The sequence below is a fragment of the Heterocephalus glaber genome, unplaced genomic scaffold (assembly GCF_053883595.1).
Source record: "Heterocephalus glaber isolate CG9 unplaced genomic scaffold, H.glaber_assembly_v1.0 deba00001497, whole genome shotgun sequence".
In the NCBI taxonomy this organism is placed as follows: domain Eukaryota; kingdom Metazoa; phylum Chordata; class Mammalia; order Rodentia; family Bathyergidae; genus Heterocephalus; species Heterocephalus glaber.
The window spans coordinates 2,163,146-2,184,902 of NW_028258320.1; the positions used below are offsets into that span (position 1 = coordinate 2,163,146).

At 38.9% G+C, this 21,757-nt stretch overlaps 1 protein-coding gene across 4 annotated transcripts in view; it reads right to left on the bottom strand.

Annotated features, from left to right (window-relative positions):
* Btbd9 (BTB domain containing 9) overlaps positions 1-21,757 on the bottom strand; it is a 438,873-nt gene that overhangs the window by 148,650 nt on the left and 268,466 nt on the right. The gene's annotated exons all lie outside the window — the stretch shown is intronic.

Below are 21,757 nucleotides of genomic sequence, written 5' to 3' on the forward strand. Positions count from 1 at the left end.
GAATAAATAAAAAAAAAAAGAAATCAACCAATAACAAATGCTGGTGGGGTTGTGGGGAGAAAGGAACTCTTCTCCGTTGTTGGTAGGAGTGCAAACTGGTGCAATCACTGTGGAAATCAATATGGAGACACCTGAAAAAACTGGAATTAGCGGCCTCATTTGACCCAGCTTTTCTCTGCTGGCTATCTTCCCAAAAGAATTAAAAGAATCATACTACAGCAATATATGTGCACCCATGTTTATAGCAGCACAGTCTGTTATAGTTAAAACTTGGAAACTGCCCAAATGCCCATTAACTGGAGACTGGATAAAGAAGATGTGGTTTTGTTTTGTTTTGTTTTTTTAAATAAAATGGAGTACTACTCAGCCATACAGAATGAGAAACTAGAGACATTTATAGTTAAATGGATGCACATTGAGGCCATACTCTTAAGTGAAATAAATAGAACACGCATGTGTATATATTGAATAGTTTCTCTGGTGTGTAAAATTAAAAGTGTAAGTAAGGATCAAAATGTATAACTGATAATGTGAAATAGGAAGAAAAGGTCTAAAGGAGTAAGGGCAGTGGGAGGGTTAGGGTAAAGGAAAGAAGGGAAAAGAAAAAATATGAGAAAAGGAAAAAACAGAAACAAAGTCTTTGTAAATAGGAAAAGCTGGAAGGGGGTGAAGGGAGGGTAGGGGAATGGGGAAAAAATAAGAACCAAGATACATCACTTAAATGTACAAGATCCCAATGATGAATATAACTGTATTGTTTACCTAAAATGTACCAATACATTTTATGGAAAAAAAACCCCAATACTCCATGTTGTAATCTAAATTCAGAGGGATTATCATAAATATAGAACATCTACATATAGTATTATACATAACTGTAACCCAGGTTCATCTTCAGGAGAGAGATGTCAAAGATCTACCAAAGACATGGTCCTTGTGGCCTCTCTGTTCTTTACAACTACATGTGCCAGGTAACACCTCCTCATACAACTAACTGAAAAATATTTGGAAAAACAAGCTCAACCCATAAAAGTCCCACACATGCCACCTACTAGCCCTAGACTTTAATGTGCAGAGAAAATTCCAGGGACCCTCTTTTCCCCTTTGGGAAACTGTAGCTCTACCTGGAAAATAAAACAGAAAAAAAAAGAAAAATATCCAGAGATTTAATTAGCCTGGAGTTCAATCATCGGTATAGTTATGTATAAAGCTGTCAATAAGAGGCAAAGTAATTAAAAATACTAAGTGAAAACTTAAAACAAATGCTCACCATCCAAATAAAGGAAATGTAAACAGTAACAGAAGAGAGAAAGAGAGATGCACATACAAGTATTTTTGTCCTGGGTGCCAAAACTGGCATGGATAAGTATAATGCACCATCTTGGGATTATTAAAGTTGAAATGCATGACCACTTTCACTATAGAAGCCTGTACTTTGGTTTCCAAATGGCATGGGAATTATTGTTCTAATTTCAGCACTACTGGTATTGTGCTGCTATAATCTGTCAATGTGTTAGAACGTCCACACAAGCAAAACAGAAAACAGCAAGATGGTCCAAGTGGCACTGTTTGGTGATGCACAGAGTCTGCTTCTTATGCAGGGGCATAGCAGACAGGGGACAGATTGAAACCTGACAGCCTGCCCAATCATTTTGAAAGACCTTTCCCCATATTTGCATTTGATGTTGGGAGTCCTACGCTGAAATTCAATTTGAAGCCTGTCCCCAGTCCATATCTCTGGTGGATTAGCAAGCAGGCCGAGAGGTAGAGTAGTCTGGTAAGGATTTTTTCCCCTCCCAAAGCTTCTTGAGAGTTCAACCATTCATGACCTAGACTTTACTGGTGCCGTATTAGTGCTAGGACAATGATCAGAAAGAAAATGTCAATCCTTACACTTGTTTCAGAAATCCAAAGAAAGAAAAATGCATGAGTGTAATGGATCTAAAGTAAAATGTGTGCTTTTGTAAAACTGGAGTTTTTAAAAATAAACAAGAAGATTTTATATTTCTAATGGTCACTGATACTGCTGTGGTCTTCAGCTTCTTCGCTGAATCAAAACAAAACTGCCTAAACTATTTTTCTTCTTAGACATTTCAAAAGAGAAGTTATACATGCACATAATTTATAAAGTCAAATAGCCTACAAGGTTTGCTATGAAATACTTCCTCCATGCTCCATTTCCTCCCCACTCCAGAGGCAACCATTATTACCTGTTTTAATTTACTGTTTTGGGATTTATCGCACATTTATAATTAACATGCTTTTAATGCTATTTCTTGATCTTCTGGCTTTAGGTTTTATTGCCCAATCTACTACAGAAGAGGATGATTTAGCTTTGCCCCCTCCACATGCATGCTTTCCCTTCCCCAGCTTAGACTGTATTGTCACTTTGGCTGGATTAATAGTCAGGATTTACATTACGTCTACGTAAATGTCATTCACAACTAATTCAGAGTGCTTTCCCTTCTTGTACAATATTTTCCCTTATTAGAATTAAAAACAGTCTTAATTTTTGCCTAGTTTGTATGAGCTCAACATTAATTTGCCTCCCTGCTTTAGCACTCCCTTAATTAACTATGCACCTCTCAAGACATTCAGACACTGTAAATATTCCTAGCTGCTACTATTTTTTTTCATAAAGTTTATTGGTACATTTTAGGTATAAAATACAGTTACATTCCTCATTGGGATCTTGTACCTTTTACATGACGTATCTTGGTTCTTACTTATTTTTCCATTCCTCTGCCCTCCCTTTACCCCCTCAACCCTTCCCTGTTTACAAAGACTTTGTTTTCATTTTTTTCCTTTTCTTATATTTACTCTTTTCCCTTCTTTCCTTTCCCCTACCCCTCCCACTTCCCCTACTCTTTTAGACCTTTTCTTCCTACTACACAGTATCAATTATACATTTTTTAAAAATTACAATATCAAGATTTAGAGGACATTACCACAGATTTTACAGAGTTTAAAAGGATATAGAAAGCATATTACAAAAATCTTTTTTGAAATAAATTTGACAACTTCCAAGAAGTACCTTGGAAGACTAATGAAACTAACTCTGGAGAAAATATAAAATTTGAATAGCGCCTATTAAAGAAAGTATATTCCTAGCTTGAAAACCTACCCATATGACAAGAACAAGCTCATACACATTTTAACTGATAAATTATATCAAACATTTAAAGCAGAAAAAAGAAGGAAAACGTCTATCCTCACTTTAGGAAATCAACATTGTGCTAATACTAAAACTGGATGAAGATAATAGAAGAGAAAAGTGTGAACATAAATAAAAATTTGTTTGACAAAACAAACTATTAGAAGTCAGATCTGGCAGTATGTAGTAAGTGGTTTTATTATAGGGATGGCAGCGTTGGCTCAGCATTGGAAGATCCACCCCCATAAGTCATCATTTTAACAAAAAAAGGAAAAAGCCATATAATCCTATCAGTAGTTACAGAAAAAGTATGGGACTAAATTCTACATCTGTTCATGGTAAAAGCTATTGGGAGACTAGAAATAGAACAGAACCTCCTCAATAGATAAAAGACATGTACTCCATACTTCCAGCAAAAACACCTTGTATGAATGGAAAAGATAGAATGCTTTCTCCCTAAGGTGGGGAACAAGGGCAGATATGCCTACTCTTCATCTGTCCATTAAACTTTGAAACATGGCCCAAAACAAAATAGTCTGGCAATAAAAATTAAAAAATAGCATAGGATTGGCAAGGTCAAAGTAAAATCTTTATATGTAGCTGAAATGATCATCTACAGAGAAAATACTAAGAAATCTGTAGGAGCCCCTAGAACTTGTATTTGAATTTAGCAGGATTAGAAAACACAAGGCATATATAAAAATTCAGATCTATGTAAACTTGCTATAAATGAAGAATTGGATATTGAAATTTAAAAGTTATGTAGGAGTACAAAGGACCTAGAAAAGTAAAAAGAAAAACAATAACAGCGTTGAAGACATTTATTACCTAATTTTAAGACTTCTTCTAAAGCTACAGTAATCAAGGCAATGTTGGCATAAGGAAAGTCATATAAATCAATGGAATAAAACAGAGAATCAAGAAATAGAACCACACATATATGGTCCACTGATTTTTGAAAGATTATTTAACATTAACATTTTATAGAACATAAACTCAACTCAAGAACAAAGGAAAAGATGTTTTCAACAAATGGTACTAGAACACCTGGTACCTGTCCTGTATGCAAAAAATTAACCTCAACCCTTTATTTCCATACATAAAAATAACTTGAAAGGATCTATGAACCTAAATATGAAAGACTAAAACTATAAAACTTTAAGAAGAAATTATAAGGGAAAATGTTCATGAATTTAGGGTAGGCAAGAATGTCCTAGGATACCAAAAACATGATGCATAAAAGAAAAAAAATTGATAAATGAGATAACATCAAAATTTAGAACTTTAAAAGACATTGTTAAGAAAATGGCCAGTAGTCCTTAACCAGAACATATTTATAATATATATGACCTATGACCAGAATATATAAAGAACTCTTACAGCTCATTAACAGACAACCCAATTAAAAAGTAGACACAAGAAGATGATAGCCAGTACAGCACAAGGGAAGGTGTGCAACACAAGAAACCAAAAAATACTAATCAGTACAATAAAAAGATTGTATTATACACTCATTAGGGAGATGAAGTTCAAGGTTTTAAAAGAACAAATGTCAGCTTAGGTGTGAACCAGTTAGGACTTTCTAACACTGCTAATGTGAATGTAAAATGATAAAGCCATTTTGGAAAACAATATAGAAATTTCTTGTATTAGAACCAATAGTCTCTTAAGTTTTACTTAAGAGAAATGAAAACACATGTTCAGAATAGATTTGTACCTACAGGTTGACTGTCCCTGATCTGAAATTCTTGGGACCAGAAGTATTTCAGATTTTGGGTTGAAATCCACTTGATGTGTTTTTGGGTTCCTGTTGCATGGAATATTGTTTTGCACCCTTTAACTTTCAGGCTATGAGTTTCTTTTTTAATTAAATGTGTTTCTGTATGCAGCATATTGTTGGATCTTGCTTCTTGACACATTCGGCCAGTATTTCTTTTGACTGGTGAGTTGAAACCATTAACACTGATAGTTATAACTGATACATACTGACTTATCATTGTCACGACTTTTTCTTTTTGTTGGATTCTCCCCCTTTGCGTTTAATTTCTTGTCATGCCTATGGATTCATTCTGCTGGGCTTCCTGGGGTTGTGATCTTTGGTCTTTTCCTAGGATATTGTCTAAAGTTTTTTGGAGTGCTGGTTTGGTATTCATGAAGTTTCTAAAGTGCTCTTTGTCTTGAAAGTATCTTATTTCTCCATCGATTTTGAAAGATAGTTTTGCAGGATACATCAATCTGGGTTGGAAGTTGTTTTCCTTTAGGGCTTGAAATATGTCACTCCAAGCTCTTCTTGCCTTGAGGGTTTGCGTTGAGAAGTCTGCTGTGATTCTGATGGGCTTTCCTTTGTATGTGACTTGTTTCTTTTCTCAAACTGCTTGTAGAACTTTGTTCTTCTGTTGGGTTTCTGGAATCTTAACAATTATATGCCTATGTGTAGATTTTTTTTTTTAATCAAGGCTAGCTGGAGTCCTCTATGCCTCCCTTATCTGTATGTCAAGTTCTTTTCCCCTGCTTGTGAAGTTTTCTGCCATCACTTGTGTGAACATTTTTATGTCATCTGTACTCTCTTTCTTCATTGACTCAGATCAGTCTTATGTTATTCTTCTTTGCATCAACTAGCAACTGCTGGATTGATTTTTCATGGTCCCTTATTATTTTAAAGAAATTTTCTTTTCCTGGTCACTAATTGCAATCTTATCTTCTATATTTGAAATTCTGTCCTCACATGGGGTCACTCTGCTGTGTAACCTTTCAATGGAGTTTTTAATCTCCTAGAAATCTGTTTGCATCTGTTTTATGGATTCCATTTGTTTCCTATGTTGGGATTCCATCATGTTCCTCAGCTGCTCTAATTTTTTATCTGTGTCCACCCTAAATTTATTAATCATGTCTTGCACTATGGGCAGAATCTCTGTTGTTATCTGAGAAATTATTTCTGATTTCATTTTTGCCAGATCCTCTTTTGTGGCCAGTTTAGGGAGTCCAAGTGGTTGAGTATCAGATTGTTCCATCTCGTTTCCCTTTGGGGTTGCCTTAGGTGATCCCAAAGTCTGGTTTTGAGACTTGTTTATATGTCTTCTCACTGCAACAGATGCAGCCTGTTGTGCCTTTGTTGAGGCAACTTTTTGCTCACCCAGTGGGCTTCAATTCTCAGCAAGCCACAGAGCTGCCTTTTCTCTGCTGCTCACCAGTACACTAATTCCTGGGTGCAGAAAGATGGCTTTCTGGATCCCTGAGCTGTCCTCCTGTTGTCTGGGTGGGCTTCTAGCTGGGGCCTGTGCACACTTGGGATGACATCTAGGTGAGCCACTGACTAGGGCCCCTATGTAGCTGTTGTCTGGGAGGGTCTTTGGCTGGGGGCTGTGCACCCCAGTTCCTGTTGTGTGAGGAAGCTTCTGGCTAGGGTCTTACACACTTACTGATGGGATTGGGGAGAATCTCTGGCTGTTCCTTGTGTGCCTGTGCTGCTCCTTTTCCAGGCGGGCCCTTGGCTTGGGCCAGTGTGCCCCAACCTCTGGGGTCAGGGCAGAGCCCTGGCTGTGACCTGCTTGCAGCCATGCTGCTCTGGTCCACACCGCTGCTCCCTCACCTAAGGTGGTCTAGTGTGCCTTTATTGCAGAGATTTTTCTTCACTTCTCTGGTTGGCTTTGTCATCAAGCGGCCTCAGAGAGGCTCGCTTTCTGTTGTTCCCTTCTACTTTATCTTCTTAAGCTCAGAACAACGCCCTTTGTGACCCCTGAAACTCTGTGGTGTGGATCCAGGTAATGGCTGGGCACAGCCAGGTGGGGGGTGGTGTGCTGGTGCCCACACGGCTCACCTCCTCGGTGCTCTGGGGCAGTGGTACGGTGGCCCAAGAGGCTCACCTCCTTGGCGCTCTGGTTCTACAGTTTCTTTTTAAAGATGTCTGCTGAGGTCTTCTGGCCAGTTTCAGTCAGATCTGGTTGCCCCTCTAAGCCTCGTGCAAGCTGTAATCCTGGGTCCCACCTTTGCCATCATTCTGGGAACTGCTTTGCCCTTCCTCCTGGGTAAAACAGCCCAAATTCTGTATCTCAAGCTCTCTTCCTTCTTGATCTACTCTGTTATTATGGTGGAGTACACTACCAACAGTTTCCTGAGATGTTTCTGGGAGATGAAAATTTTAAGACTCTGCTTATCTGAATATATCTTTGTACACTTCCTTATCTGATTGATAACTTGGCTGACTACATAATTTTTAGTTGGAAATAGTTTTCCTTCATAACTTTGAATACTGCCTGTCAAATTTCTAGTTTTGCTACTAAAAAGACATTGATACATGACCTGGTTTCTCTCTTTTTCTTCTCCATTTAAGAAACCATATCTTGCTCTGGAAGCATGTAGATTTTCTCTACATCACTAGCATTTAGAAAATTCATGATGACATTGTTTGATGTGGCTCTATTTCTTCTACTGCTCTGGGTACTCAAAGATCCTTGCAATCTGAAAACCCATGTACTTAAGATTTGGTGAAAAAAAAAAAGATTTGGAAAATTTTCTTTAATTACTGCTACTAATTTCTTCCTCTGGATTTTTGGTAATTTCCCTTCATGAAACCCCTTGCTTTTGGATCATGGACCTCCTAATATCCGCTCCCCCACTCCCAGCAGTGGGAACTGAACTCAGGGACTTTACACTGAGCTACATTCCCAGCCCTTTTTTGAGACAAGGTCTCAGTAAATTGCCCAAGTTAGATTCAAACTTGCAATCCTCCTGCCTTAGTCCTCAAAGTGCTAGGATTATAAGCATGTGCCATGCATGGTATCTGGCCAGACCTCCTGATCTTGACCTGCATTTTTCTCTGACATCATCTTTGTCATTTTTCTTTACTTTCTAAGAGAGTTCCTCAAGTTTATCATCTATGGTATCTACTGAGTTTTCTATTTATGTTGCAATATTTTAAATTTTTAACTGTACTCTATTATTCACTAAATGTTCCTTTTTATGACATCTTATTCTTGGTCTAGGATTGCTTTATGTATTTTAATCTCTAAAGATAGCAGTGATTTTTGTTTAAGTTTTCATCCATTCATCTACCTAATTTTCCTATTAAGTTGGTCTTTATATTTCATGTCAGTTTTCTCAGATGTCTAGTTTTTCAAAACTACAGGCAGAGTGGTCTGGGCTGACTGGAAGCCCACTCTCTCCAGCTCACCACGCTCAATTATGACCAGGAGAAGGAGGCGGTGACAGTAAGGACCCCCCGGGCATGCCCACCAGACAACAGCATAGCTGTGTGGCCGCCTGCAACAACCAAGTCAGATTTATCCCAGGGATGCAAGAATGGTTCAACATTCATAAATCAATAAATGTAATACACTATAGTAACAGAGTCAAGGACAAAAACCATATGATAATATGCAGAACCATATGCAGAAAAGGCATTCAACAAAATCCAACAGCCATTCATGATAAAAACCCTGCAGAAAATTGGAATAGAAGGTCTTTATCTCAACCTGATTAAGGCTATCTATGAAAAACCAACAGCCAACATCATACTAAATGGTCAAAAACTGAAAACTTTCATGCTAAAATCAGGAACAAGACAAGGATGCCCACTATCACGACTCCTGTTCAATATAGTTCTGGAAACATTAGCCACAGTAATTAGAAAAGAGAAAGAAATAAAAGGAATAAAGATAGGAAAGGAAGAAGTTAAACTGTCATTATTTGCTGACGGTATGATACTTTACATAGAAGACCCAAAAAACTCCACCAAAAGGCTTCTAGACTTGACAGATTCAGTAGAGTAGCTGGATACAAAGTCAACACTCAAAAATCAATAGCCTTCTTATACACAAATAACAGACTCAATGAGAGAGAATTTAGGGAAACAATTCCTTTTACAATAGCATCCAAAAAAATGAAATATCTAGGAATCAATCTAACAAAGGAAGCAAGAGACCTCTACGCTGAGAACTACAGCACTCTGAAAAAGGAGACTGAGGAGGATATAAGAAAATGGAAAGACATCCCTTGTTCCTGGGTAGGAAGAACCAATATAGTGAAAATGGCCATACTTCCAAAACTACTACATAGATTTAATGCAATGCTGATTGAAATTTTAACAATATACTTCACAGAACTAGGGAAAACAATCCAAAAATTCATTTGGAACCAGGAGAGAACTAGAATAGCCAAAGCAATTCTAGGCAACAGAGACATGGCACGGGGTATCACAATCCCCAACTTGAAACTATATTAGAAAGCTACTGTGATAAAAACAAAACAGCATGGTACTGGCAAAGAAACAGACCTGAGGATCAGTGGAATAGATTAGAAGATGCAGAAAGAACTCCAGACATACTCAGGCACCTCATCTTTGACAAAGGAGCCAACTACCCTCATTGGAGGAAAGATAGCCTATTTAATAAATGGTGGTGGAAAAATTGGATTTCAACCTGGCAAAGATTAAAACTATACCCATACCTATCACCATGTACTAAACTAAGATCGAAGTGGATTAAAGATCTAAATATTAAGACAGAAACACTAAACTTTATTGCTAAATCCATGTACACTGAGGCGATACTCTTAAGAGAAATAAATAGGACACACATGTGTAAATACCAAATAGTTTCTCTAGTGTGAGAAACTGAAAGTGTGAATAAGGACTAAAAGGTATAATAGATCATGTGAAATAGGAAGAAAAGGGGCAAAGGGGAAGGGGTAGGGGAAAGGAAAGAAGGGAATGGAATTAATATGAGAAAATGAAAAAAAGGAAACAAAGTCTCTGTAAATAGGGAGGGATGGAGGGTTTGGAGGGCAGGGGAATGGGGAAAAATAAGAACCAAGAGAGTATGTAAAGGTACAAATTTCCAATGATGAATGTCATTATATTGTATACCTAAAATGTACCAATAAAAGGATATAGTTAAAAAAAAAAAAGAAACACTAAACACTAAACTAAACATTAAACACTAAACTTGAAAGATAAGTTAGGCAGAACTCTCGAAGACATTGGTTTAGGAAAAGACTTTATGAACAAAACCTCAGTAGCACAGGAACTAGGACAAAGAATCAACAACTGGGATCTCATCTTATTAAAAAGCTTCTGCACTGCAAGAGAAACCATCAATAGAGCTAAGAGACAACCTACAATGTGGGAAAAATTTTTTAGCTGTACCTCAGACAAAGGACTACTATCTAGAATATATGAAGAACTCAAAAAAAAAAAATCAGACCCTCCAAATTCAAAGACCCGATCCAAAAATGGGCATCTGAAATGAACAGACATTTCTCTAAGTAGTAAAAGCAGCAAATAAATATATGAAAAAAGTTCAATATCACTGATCATTCAAGAGATGCAAACAAAAACAATGTGGAGATTCCACCTCACCCCAGAAAGAATGGCAGTTATCAAGAAATCAACCAACAACAAATGCTGGCAGGGGTGTGGGGAGAAAGGAACCCTTCTCCATTGTTGGTGGTAGTGCAGACCGGTACAACCACTGTGGAAATCCTTATGGAGACACCTCAAAGAACTAGGGTAGAGGTCCCATTTGACTCAGCTATTCCCCTGCTGGGTATCTTCCCCAAAGAATTGAGTCATACCACAGCGATATATGTGACCCATGTTTACAGCGGCAGTTTGTATTAGCAAAAGCTTGGAAACAGCCCAAGTGCCCATCAACTGGAAACTGGATAGAGAAGATGTGGGTTGTTTTTTTTTTAAATAAAGTGGAGTATTACTCAGCCATAAAGAATGAGAAACTAGAGACATTTATAGCAAAATGGATGCATATTGAGGCCATCCTCTTAAATGAAATAAGACACACATGTGTAAATACCTAATAGCTTCTCTAGTGTGAGAAACTGAAAGTGTAAATAAGGATTAAAATGAATAATTGATAATTTGAAATAGGAAGAAAAGGTCCAAAGGTGTAGGGGTAGTGGGAGGGGAAGGGGAAAGGAAAAATTGTGAGAAAAGAAAAAAAAATGGAAATGAAGTCTATGTAAATAGGGAAGGGTGGAGGGGGTGAAGGGCGCACAGGTAATGGGGAAAAAATAAGAACCAAGATACATCATGTGCAGGTACAACCACCCAATGATAAATGTAAACGTATTGTATACCTAAAATGTACCAATAAAAGAATTTAAGGGAAAAAAAAAGGTTGTGATGAAGAAAACCCAAAATACAATAGAGAATATTAAAAACAGTAAGGTTTACAGACTTTTAGCTTCATTCTATGACTATCTAAATAGGTCAACTGTCAGGAAAACCCTACTTTCAGATTCTTTACCTCTTCCCCCTTGGGCCAGTGAGATTATTTAAGAAAATGTTTCCAATCTCCTGCTTGGAAGACATGACTACTAAAGTTCTGGAAGTTAAGTGGTGAAACAGGGTGCCAGGGTGTGTGTGGGGGGGGGCGTGTCTCAGTGTATGACCACTTCGTCATCCTGTGGTAGGATTTTTCTCAACTATGCCTGATACTTGGTTTGGAGCCCCTCTATTTCATCCTTATTAAAGTGTAAACTCTCAGTTTGCCATCAGGGGTGGGGAAAACAGTCAAAGTTGAATGAGGTAGATCAGATTTCTTCATTGCTTCATAAGCACAGTTAACCAAATCCTCCGCCCTTTCCTACTCGCCTTACTCATCAGTTTCTGAGGTGTCTGGTGCCTTTGAGTTTTCAACAGCTTAGGATGCAGTTTGCTTGAGCCTGTTAAAGCCTGTTAAGTCAATAGGCACTCCTTCATCCACTTTACAGCTTCCTCTTTCATATTTTTGCCTCTTCTTCCCATTTTTCTTGAAAATTGTGGGTTTGTACCTAAAAGACGATCCTCTTACTGCCATTTTACTGGGGTTTTATCCTGAAGTGAAGGAGAACCCATGTGTGTTCAATCTGCCATAATCATCTAAAACCTTAACTTTTTTTGTAAGATTAGGCCCATCCCTTTGGTTATTCCTATAAAGACAAGAGTTCAAAAGCAGGGGTTTTTGCTGGACTCATGGAGACTGAGATTTTGTGTCTTCTAACCTGTAGGGACACAGAGTACAACCACTAAAGCTGTCTGATACTTAGGGCAGTAATACAGAAAATAAGAGCTGTTTCTCCTCATTTCCTTCCCTATCTTCAGCCTGAGGGCTCGTTCTTGACCTAAAATAGTATTTGCAGCTTGCTGCTGCTCCTCCATCCCCCTTCTTGTCCCATTCCTTCTACCGGGTCTTCAACTGGTCGTCTCGGATTACTTAGCTATTTTATCTTCTCGACTGTTCTTTCACTAAATGTCCAAACAAGGATATGTTCAGACAATCCCATAAATTACCACCATTCTGAAGAAAGATTGAGATCATCAAGTAGTTTTGTTAGCCACAGTCTCTCTCTTCTCAAAAGAAAGGGGAGATGTGTTAATTCCCACTGAGTAAAAATAATTCAGCTCACCCTCACACTGAAACAGCTGCACAGACAGCATTGGCTGCTCTGTTTATCTTGATAACTGTGGAAAAATACCACCTCCTCCCCTTCCCGCTCTCTCCAGCACAATCACTAGGCTCCACGTGCAGATGGGGTGAGTTAGACTCTCTGGAGCAGAGACGGCTTGTCTGGGGTTCTTCCTGAACACTCGCACTGCACCCTTCTTTTGCTGCTGTTGCTTCAGATAACAGCTGCTGTGGGAGACCTGATAGATTCAGCTGTGGGTCCCCTGGAGGCTTCCTCATACCCCAGCTCAGCCAGCTGCATCTAAACAGCACCACGGGAAGCAAGTACCAAAGTAGGAAAAAGTACACACTGTACACCCTCTTTAATCCTAGAGTTACTGCAGCAGCAGCAAAGGCAGGGGTGACAGAACAAAGAAATGCCTCCTGGGTGTGGAGAAAAGAGCCACCAAAGGTTCTAGGGGAGTGCAAGATGTGGGGGAGTAGGAAGAAACCTTTTAACAGGAGTCCATTCAATCTTCTTACTCCAGAGGTGCAAGGAAATTCTCAGGCTATTTGTTTCTTTTTCTGGGTCATCCAATAAGTCCAACAGGAATAAAGACAACAGGAAATTATTTCAACTTACTGACCTTTCTACTAAACTCAGGGAAATTAAGTGAAACACACAGGATGCCAACCAGCTGGGCTGGCCCATGACTGTCCTGGTTTTAGCACTGTAAATCTCATATTCCAGGACACTGCTGAGTCTCCCATGACCCAGGATTGCTGCTCACTCAGTGCCAACAACAGCCACTTTCCTTTCAGGGACCTACTGAAGCTGGGATGCATTCAAATTCCACTTGGCACCTTCCTTATCTTCCAGGCCACTCCTGCCACACAAACGCTTTTCAGCCTGTATCATGTACAGCCTGAGAGACAAGGGCATTGAAAGGCCATTCTGCTTTGACTCTCAGCAGAAAGGGACTATGTCATTCTGAGCTCTCCAAGCTTCTTTTCTGGAGTCCCTGTCAGAGGCAAAAGCCATCTAGCCCACACAGCTGAATCAAAATGATCATGGCAGAAACTGAAAACATGGCTTGTCTTGGTGCCTTGAGAAACACTACAACCCTCAATAACTTTAACATCCTGAGCTCTGAGAAGGAAGCCAAAGAAGGCTGATGATTCTGTGAGGTGAACGCAACATTCGGGCTCCCAGCTCTGTCCTCCCCTCCTTTGGCCCCAGTCATCTTGCCACTTCACTGCTCATTAGCAGGAAGAGGAGGAAGGCAGAGCAGGGGGAAAGTTGAACCAGCCAGTTTTTCCATTTATGAGTAGGTTCCTATGGAGGATGTTCAAACTATTGGCTCAGGAGGTTCTTCAGTGGGGAGAAAAGACTGGGAGCTGGGGATTGTGCCACAATCTGTTGATTTCAATCATTCTCAAACAGGATGAATTGCTCAGTCTGCAGTTTAACTGGAGGGTTAGCAAAATTATAAATGTTACACCAGAAAACATTACTACTTTAACTACACAAGATCTTATCTTTTAAAATATTCTTTTGACAAACACTAGAGGCAACTGGTAATGCTAGAAATTTATAAGATAAATATAATTGGGTGACTATATATTACGTTTTAAATTTTTATGGCCTAAGGACTAAGCATGAAATATAAATTTTTGTGAAAGTAGCAGAAAGAGCAACTCAGTTTTGGTTCATGCCTTTGACTTCTCAAAGCCTTAGTTTCCTCATCTGTGAAGGGAAAAATAATAGTACCTAACTTGAGAAAAATTTGTGGGAACCAAGCAGATACTAAATGCTCAATAAAGGGGACACAGAGTATTACAGCTATTTAAAACACTAAATGAATATATTCAAAGTAATTTCTTCCACATTTTTATTAGGCAACTATTATATGCTGAGTACTGATGGGGACTAAGTAAGACAAGTATGAATACATCAATTCTTGAAAGGCCCATTGTTTTGACAGATAGGTAATTACAACACAAATTAATAAATGTTATATAAATTCTACACATACAGCATGGCAGCACATGGATTGGTACTTAATCCAGACAAAGAAGTCCAGAAAAGGCTTCCCAGACGTGACTGGTGACTACTGAAAGATGGGGTTACGGGTTGCTAGGAAGAAGTGGAGAAGGGCAGAGAAGTACAGGCAGAAAGGCAGAAGGCAGCTGGTGCAAAATCTGGAAGATGAGACCCTGGGAGCCATGGAGAATGAGCAGTGCAGTGGAAGTGGACTTTAGGCTGAACTGGGGTGGTGCAGAAGTGGAAGTGGGAATTCTAGGTGTATCTGTGAAGGTAAGAACTGATGACAGCTAGGGAAAAACTATAGGGTCCAAAGAGAGATTCAGCTGGACCTGGTGGCTCAGGCCTATAATGCCAGCTCTGTGGGACACTGAGGCAAGAGGACCAAAAAGTTTGAGTCTGGGCTGGGCAACTTAGTAAGACTTTGTCTCAAAATTTAAAAAATGGGCTGGGGATGTCAGTGAGAAGGCCCTGAGTTCAATCCTCAGTATCACCCCCACCCCCCAAAAAAAGAGGGAAGGAGAGAGGGAAATTCATTTTGTTTACCAGTAGGCAGAAGTGATCGGAACAAGTTTAAATGCTGGGGCAGAGCTTGGGGAATTAGCAGAGAGGCAAGGGTTGCAGCTTCCTTTTAGGATAAAGGAGAAATGGGTTCTGCTTTAAGGGCACCTGTTCCCCATTTAAAGAGGTCTCGCTGGGTGCCCCCATGAACCTGTTCAAATGTTAAGGGGTCAGGATCAATAATTTTTAACCCTGGCTCTGTATCAGAATCATCTGGGGAGATTTAGAAATACTGAAATGAGACAGGGTCTAATGTGTAGCGTGGGGTGGAAACCATTAGTATAAATCATAATAAACACCCACAGTTATACAGAAAAACAACTTCAAAGTAAAGGCTTATTAATTTGGGTGTAATACTCCTTTGGATTACTGGACTGCAGGTCCACCGTGCCTTCACTTACTTACTTTTCTGACCCTATTACCAGCTACATCTATCACACATCCTATGTTTGAATCACAGGTCACTCCCCAAAGTACTTCAGGCCTTAATAACGGGGCTTCTGCTCTTGGGCATGCCTTTTTTTTTTTTTTTATCTTCCTTAACCTTTTCCACAAGCCCACTCAAATGGCACATATACTATTTATGATGCTTCATGAGTAATGAAGTAAACAAACATCATTTCTTCCTCATCAGTGTTCACCTAACTCTATTTCAGCACACCTCACATTTTCTGAGTTAAGTGTTCACTTTTTGACCTCCCTTACTGAACCTTTATCTTCCTGAAAAGGAGGCTGTTCATTGTCCACTTTACTTTTCAAAGCACCCAGTAGTGTATACACCAGGATGCTCTGAATACACTCGAATGTCTGCTAAATGAATGAATCACTGTGAATAAACAGAAGGGAATCACTATAAGAACTGCATTTACGAATATAAATGTTTAAAGATGATTAAGATTCATCAAGCCAAATAATATTTATGTGAAATTACTTCTTAGAAGAGTATGATTTCCAAAGAACAAAGGACAAATAATTTCCTCAGCGGTGTAGTGCAGGAAACTCGATGCTTTCAGCTTAGTGCATATAAATCGCAATTAGGCAATGTTTTTTTTCTCCCCTAAAAAAATCCTTTTTGTTAGGTAGCCATATACTGCTGGGATAACATCACAGTGGACAGTTACAGGAATGAGGCAGCAGAATTTGATGAGCATAGCAGGAGAAAGGAAAACCACTAGCAAGGTTTCTAAGTGACAACCGTCAGCAGATTGGAGAACTGCTTATAAATACAATGGAATTAAATAACCATGGTATGATGGAAGAGTTGTTCAAATATCATCACAGAGGAGAGATAAAAATAACTTTCTAAAGGATGATATTACTGAAATCTGGCTTTCACTCATGGGAGTCTCAGGAATAGGAGAGAGTAGCCTGGAAATAACAGAAGGGAATGATATAAAAGAACACAAAAGAAAGTTTTAAAAATTAAAACGATCCTGATTATTGATAAGAAAAAGTATACTGCCTACTTCTATGGGAGTCGTCAGCATCTGCTTTTGAAAAAGTTACTCTAACTCTGAAAATTCTGCTTGTAATACACTCTAATTCTAGTGGCAGGATTATGGCTCTCACAAATACCCTGGAAAATATAGAAAGGGAGTAGATAAAATTTATGTAATCAGAGAAATACAAAGAGAAGAATATAAAATGTCTTGAGAGGTATATTACTAGGAGTAATGGGAAGAAATTAAGAAAGTGGTGAAATTAGGTTACATATCAAACATTCTCAGCATGATTTTACTGCAGTATGAAAGCATCTTCTGGAATAATAATGTTAATTGTAATAAAATTAAAATGCTGTCTTAATAAAATGCTCAGGTTGCTATAGCCTATTAGGCAGCAATTAGGGCCTTGCGAGCTCAGCCACCCTTTCATCAGGTTGGCCTCAGTGTGGTTATCATGTGAATGAGGCCTGTGAATCCTGGGTGCTAGGGGCCACACTGGCCAGGTGAAAGATGGGAAACTCATCATTCAAGTCATTTAAAATTGGACACAACACTACAGAGAATGCAATGGAGCTGAGTGGGATGAACTAGAGAACCTAATGTAGCATTAAAAAAAAAAATCACATTCACTGGCCAAGGGACATTTGGAAGACACCGTGTTTAAATTTGGGGCTCCTTTCACAGGGTGTCAGCTGTCCTTGATCTCTCAGCTGACCCTACACACAGCAACCCCATCCTAAAAAATATTAAGAAAAGCACACTAAGCTGATAGGGAATGGTTTAAATCTTCAGCTTACAAAATGATTTCCTTTGCTTCCTACTTTGGTTCAGTGATGATGTCATCATGCATCTGTGATTTGTTATTTTTGTATGGATACAAAAACAGAAAATACATTAAAGTGATATGTAATTTTCCATGCAAATGCTTTCAGACTAACAAGAGTTGTGCTTTATGATTAAGTGGAAATTGGTTATTTGCTTTAAATATTTATGATAAATATTTAGAATTAACACTTAGGCAATTCAATCCACAAGATAAAAAACTAACACACCCAATGCCTGACCTTGGCAGCTAATGGGATATGGCACGTGTTACCTCAGCTGTGGAGTCCACGTCATAAGTCATATCCACAAATAGCAGTCAAAAGGTTTTGTGCCTGGTTCTACCAAACTCAGCTATCCTAGAGTAAGTCATTTACCTTATTTGTTTCCAGGTCACCCAACAGAAAATAATAAGAAATACATATACACTGGAGAAAAACTAGCCAAATAGACTGGTGAATAAAGCAATGTTCTGTCAAAATTATTCAGCAGGTTTTGTGTAAGTGAATCAAATTTTAGGATGTCAGGGTCCTATAACAACAAAAAATCCAAAGCACTTAGGGGAAACTGTCAAGTAATCTGGTCTCCAAAGGTATTTTCAGGTATGGGCTAAACTCTAATACCTATAAAATCCAGGCTGATAGTATATTATAATTATGGCAAAATTAAAAAGTAGTTAATATTTGTTGAATATTTAGTCTATGCCAGGCACTATGCTAACCAATTTACCTATTTTATATCTCAATAAACACTCATAACTTATGAGGGAGGCATGGTCACTATCTCCATTTTGCAGATGAGCAAACTGAGACATAAATGTAGTGGTTAACTAACTTTTTTTTTTTTTTTTTTGGTACTAGGGGTCGAACTGAGGCCCTTGGACTTGCGAGGCAGGCAGCAGCACCACTGAGCTAAATCCCCGGCCCTTAACTAACTTGTTCAAACTCAGACTCTGACTTGGAAGTGAAGAGCTATGTTTTGAGCCTGGGCAAAGACCAAGGCTGTGTTTCAGTCCAGGCTTGCCTCAAACTTGTGGGCTCTGGCAATCCTCCTGTATCAGCCTCCTGAGTAGCTGAGATTGCATGCTCTTGCTACCACACCTGGTAGTCCCATCTCCACTTTTAAACTTAAAATTGTATTTTACTATAAGTCACTGACCATGGATCTGGGGTTAATTGGCATAGCCATGAGAACTCAACTAAAACAAGAAGTAAACATCTAACCATACCATGCATACTAGCAAGAGTAACAAGCTACTTACAATTGAGGTCCCTCAGAGCTGAGCCAACCCTTTTTCTGTGTGGTTCATAATGACTAGTTTGAAAATAAGTTATAGAAAAATAAGTTGTGTTTAAAAAGGGAAGGAGGGGTTCAGGATGTAGCTCAATGGTAAAAAACTTGCCTGTTATGTTCACGGTCTTAGATTTAATTCCTAGCACTGGAAAAATATAAATAATAAATAATTGAAAAATGGAAAGAAAAATCGCTCACATTAGACAACGGCTGGTTTTCAAAAACAACATAAAAACAGGTTTTCATTTCCATGTTAACTGGGAAGTTCTCACAAAAAAGACAGTGCATCACTCTCCTTAGGGTATCTGGTTCTCCAGTGCTTCGGGTGAAAAAATGCCAGCCTAGTTTTTTCAGAATTAAAAGGATAGTATGACTTGTTTCATAAACGGTTAGGTTTGCTCTATTAAGATGTACAGAACTTACAAGTGAAAAATTTTTAAAGTTTACTGAACAGGGTCACAATTTAAATCTGCAAAATAAGCACCCCTTACATCATGGCCTGAGTGTCTCCATACAATGACAAGCAAACACTGATCTGCAGCTCCCTCCAGCTTCCTTCCCAGGAAAATCTCTTCCTGTCTACAGATTAATCCCGACCAGCTATCTAAGTCACCAAGGAACCACTCCATTTCCCCAGCATTGAGGGTGCCCATTAGCTGACACCAGAAACAGGTTCTGAAACAGAAAGCTGTCCCCAAAGCACGGATAACAAAGGCTGTTTATACAGTGCATTTCATCACAACGCAGAACCAAAGAGCACATGCAAAAGAGAAGCCTGGCCTGCCCTTAACAAAAGAGAATAGCTGGCTTGTTAACACCAAAAGACATATTTAAAATCAAATGTTTTGGGAGTTGCTAAGCATTGAAATTATTGAAACTATTAAAGGAAAGTGACAAAGAATGATAAATGTAATGGTGAGCTATCTTACGGAGCCTTTATGGAAGAATGAAAAAAGAAAACTTTCAGCTTTAAGACCATTCACAGGAATGGAAGAGAGTGATGTTTCCTTCAAATGATATATGCTCAGTGTCTTCTAGCATTCCTGTATTTTTGCTATTACAATTTTGCTGCCTTTGATCTTCAGTTAGTTAAGGTAAGGACACAAAGCATGCTCTCAGCATCCACACTCTAGAGGCCTGATAATACAGTAGCTCCATTTTTGCTAACAGGGCTTCAAGATGAATACAGGTTCAAAGGGGCAAGTTGTGTTACCTGAAGTGCACAAAGTAGTCCCTTATCCTATGAAAACTCTCACCCACACATGCTTAAAAATGTGAACACTTCAGGATAAGAGTTAATGCAGATAAACGATTTCTGATTTAATGAACCACAGTGGCCAGAAACCTGCTGATCTTGCTTTCCCCTTCCAAAAGTTGCTGCTCTCAGCTCTGGCCCCAAGGGTGGCCAATAACTTATATGAAAATAAAATAATGGAAAGATTACTAAAATTTAGTTAATTTGTCCATCTTTCTTCATAAACAGCTTATGAAACAATTAAGATTAAGAATATACATAATACATTAGACAGAGAAGTGACAGCCCCCTGGCACATTTCAGTGGTTTGAGTCTTCCTGAGGAACAAGGGTCACAGTATAATTTCTGACAGTCATCCGCACCAGCAGATGCCTCTGACATGAACTTTACTTTTTGGGGGAAGAGAAAGTCCTTGAGGAGGGGATCAGGTCCTCTTTGAATTCTACATAGCTACTCAACATTTAGATCCAGTGTCATGCATGCAGTGAGGGCTCAAAAATATTCAGTGGAGAAAATTATTAGCTTCAGAAGAGGAGGTGGGGAGATGCCCAGAGAAGTACAATTCTTGGAAGCTCTGAGAGCTCCAGACCACAAATGATGCTTTATTAGTCAGCAGACAGAGGAAACTATGTATCTCTATTAATGTACAAGACCAGTTTTAAAATTTATGTACATCATCTTGGAAAAGTGCTAAACTAGAAAGGGCCAAATAAAGGCCCCATTCTGAAAAGCACACGGTCACCCCTTTATTCCCATCCCCTCAGTAACTTCAGTGCACCATGAACTTTTCAGACAGTATGTATGTGGCTGTGTGTGTGGTGGCAGTGACAGGGATGTGATAATAAAAAGCAGGAAGGTGTGGTACAGCAGTATTGCTGTCAGCAAGAAAATCCGTAGATTATTTTTGTCCTTAGCTTTTCTACACTGAGAGTAAAACAGACAAGAACCCTCTGCTCCTCAAACTCCATACCTATGATTTGTGCCCTTTTCTTCACTATCGCTCACCTAAGGAGCCTTTTGGGGTATTTGTTTTTGATTACCTCTTGCTTTGAAATACTTTCTTTTCTTTTTCAAAGATCTGATCTTAGTCATTTGTTATTAAATTTTTTTCTTTATACCAGGGGTTGAACTCAGGACCTTGTGCTTGCCAGGCAGGTGTTGTGCCGCAGAGCTACATCCCGGCCTCTAAAAATTCTTATTTACTGCATTCAGACTTGGAAGTAGAAGCTATGAGGGGACAGCTTGTATTTCTTGGCAATCTGTTCTTGGTGTTTTTCTTTGGCCTCTTTCATTGTCTTGGCCAAAAGTTTAGCATATTTTGTGCCCTCTTCCTTATTTTCCTTGGTAGGCTAGGTCTTCAGACTATTAAACCAGCTTCTGAGCTGCAGGACCCGAGGTAACAAGGTACAAAATCTTGAGTCCTTTGGTGCTAGGTTCCTTACCTTCTTTAAGGGCTTTCCAACAATATACTGGTGGGCATCATCTTCTTTAGAGAGAATGAAAAGTTTATGGATTCAGCTAGTTCTTTGGGGGGCCCAGACAATGAGACACAATAGGACCCATAAGCCCAGAAATAACCTTTTCGCCTGTTTTTTTTTTTTTTTTTTTTTTTTTTTTTTGCACAATAAAACCCAGTTGAGACTAAACACACAGGCATCCACAATGCAACCTCAAACAGATATGTGTTTTCTATAGTTCTCCCTGGTCCATAACAGGAACACCCCTTACTCAGTACCAGGCAACCCCCTTCCCGGGGGACCCTGTTTCTTGTTCCCACCACAGACACAAGCCACACAATCCTTGCATTCT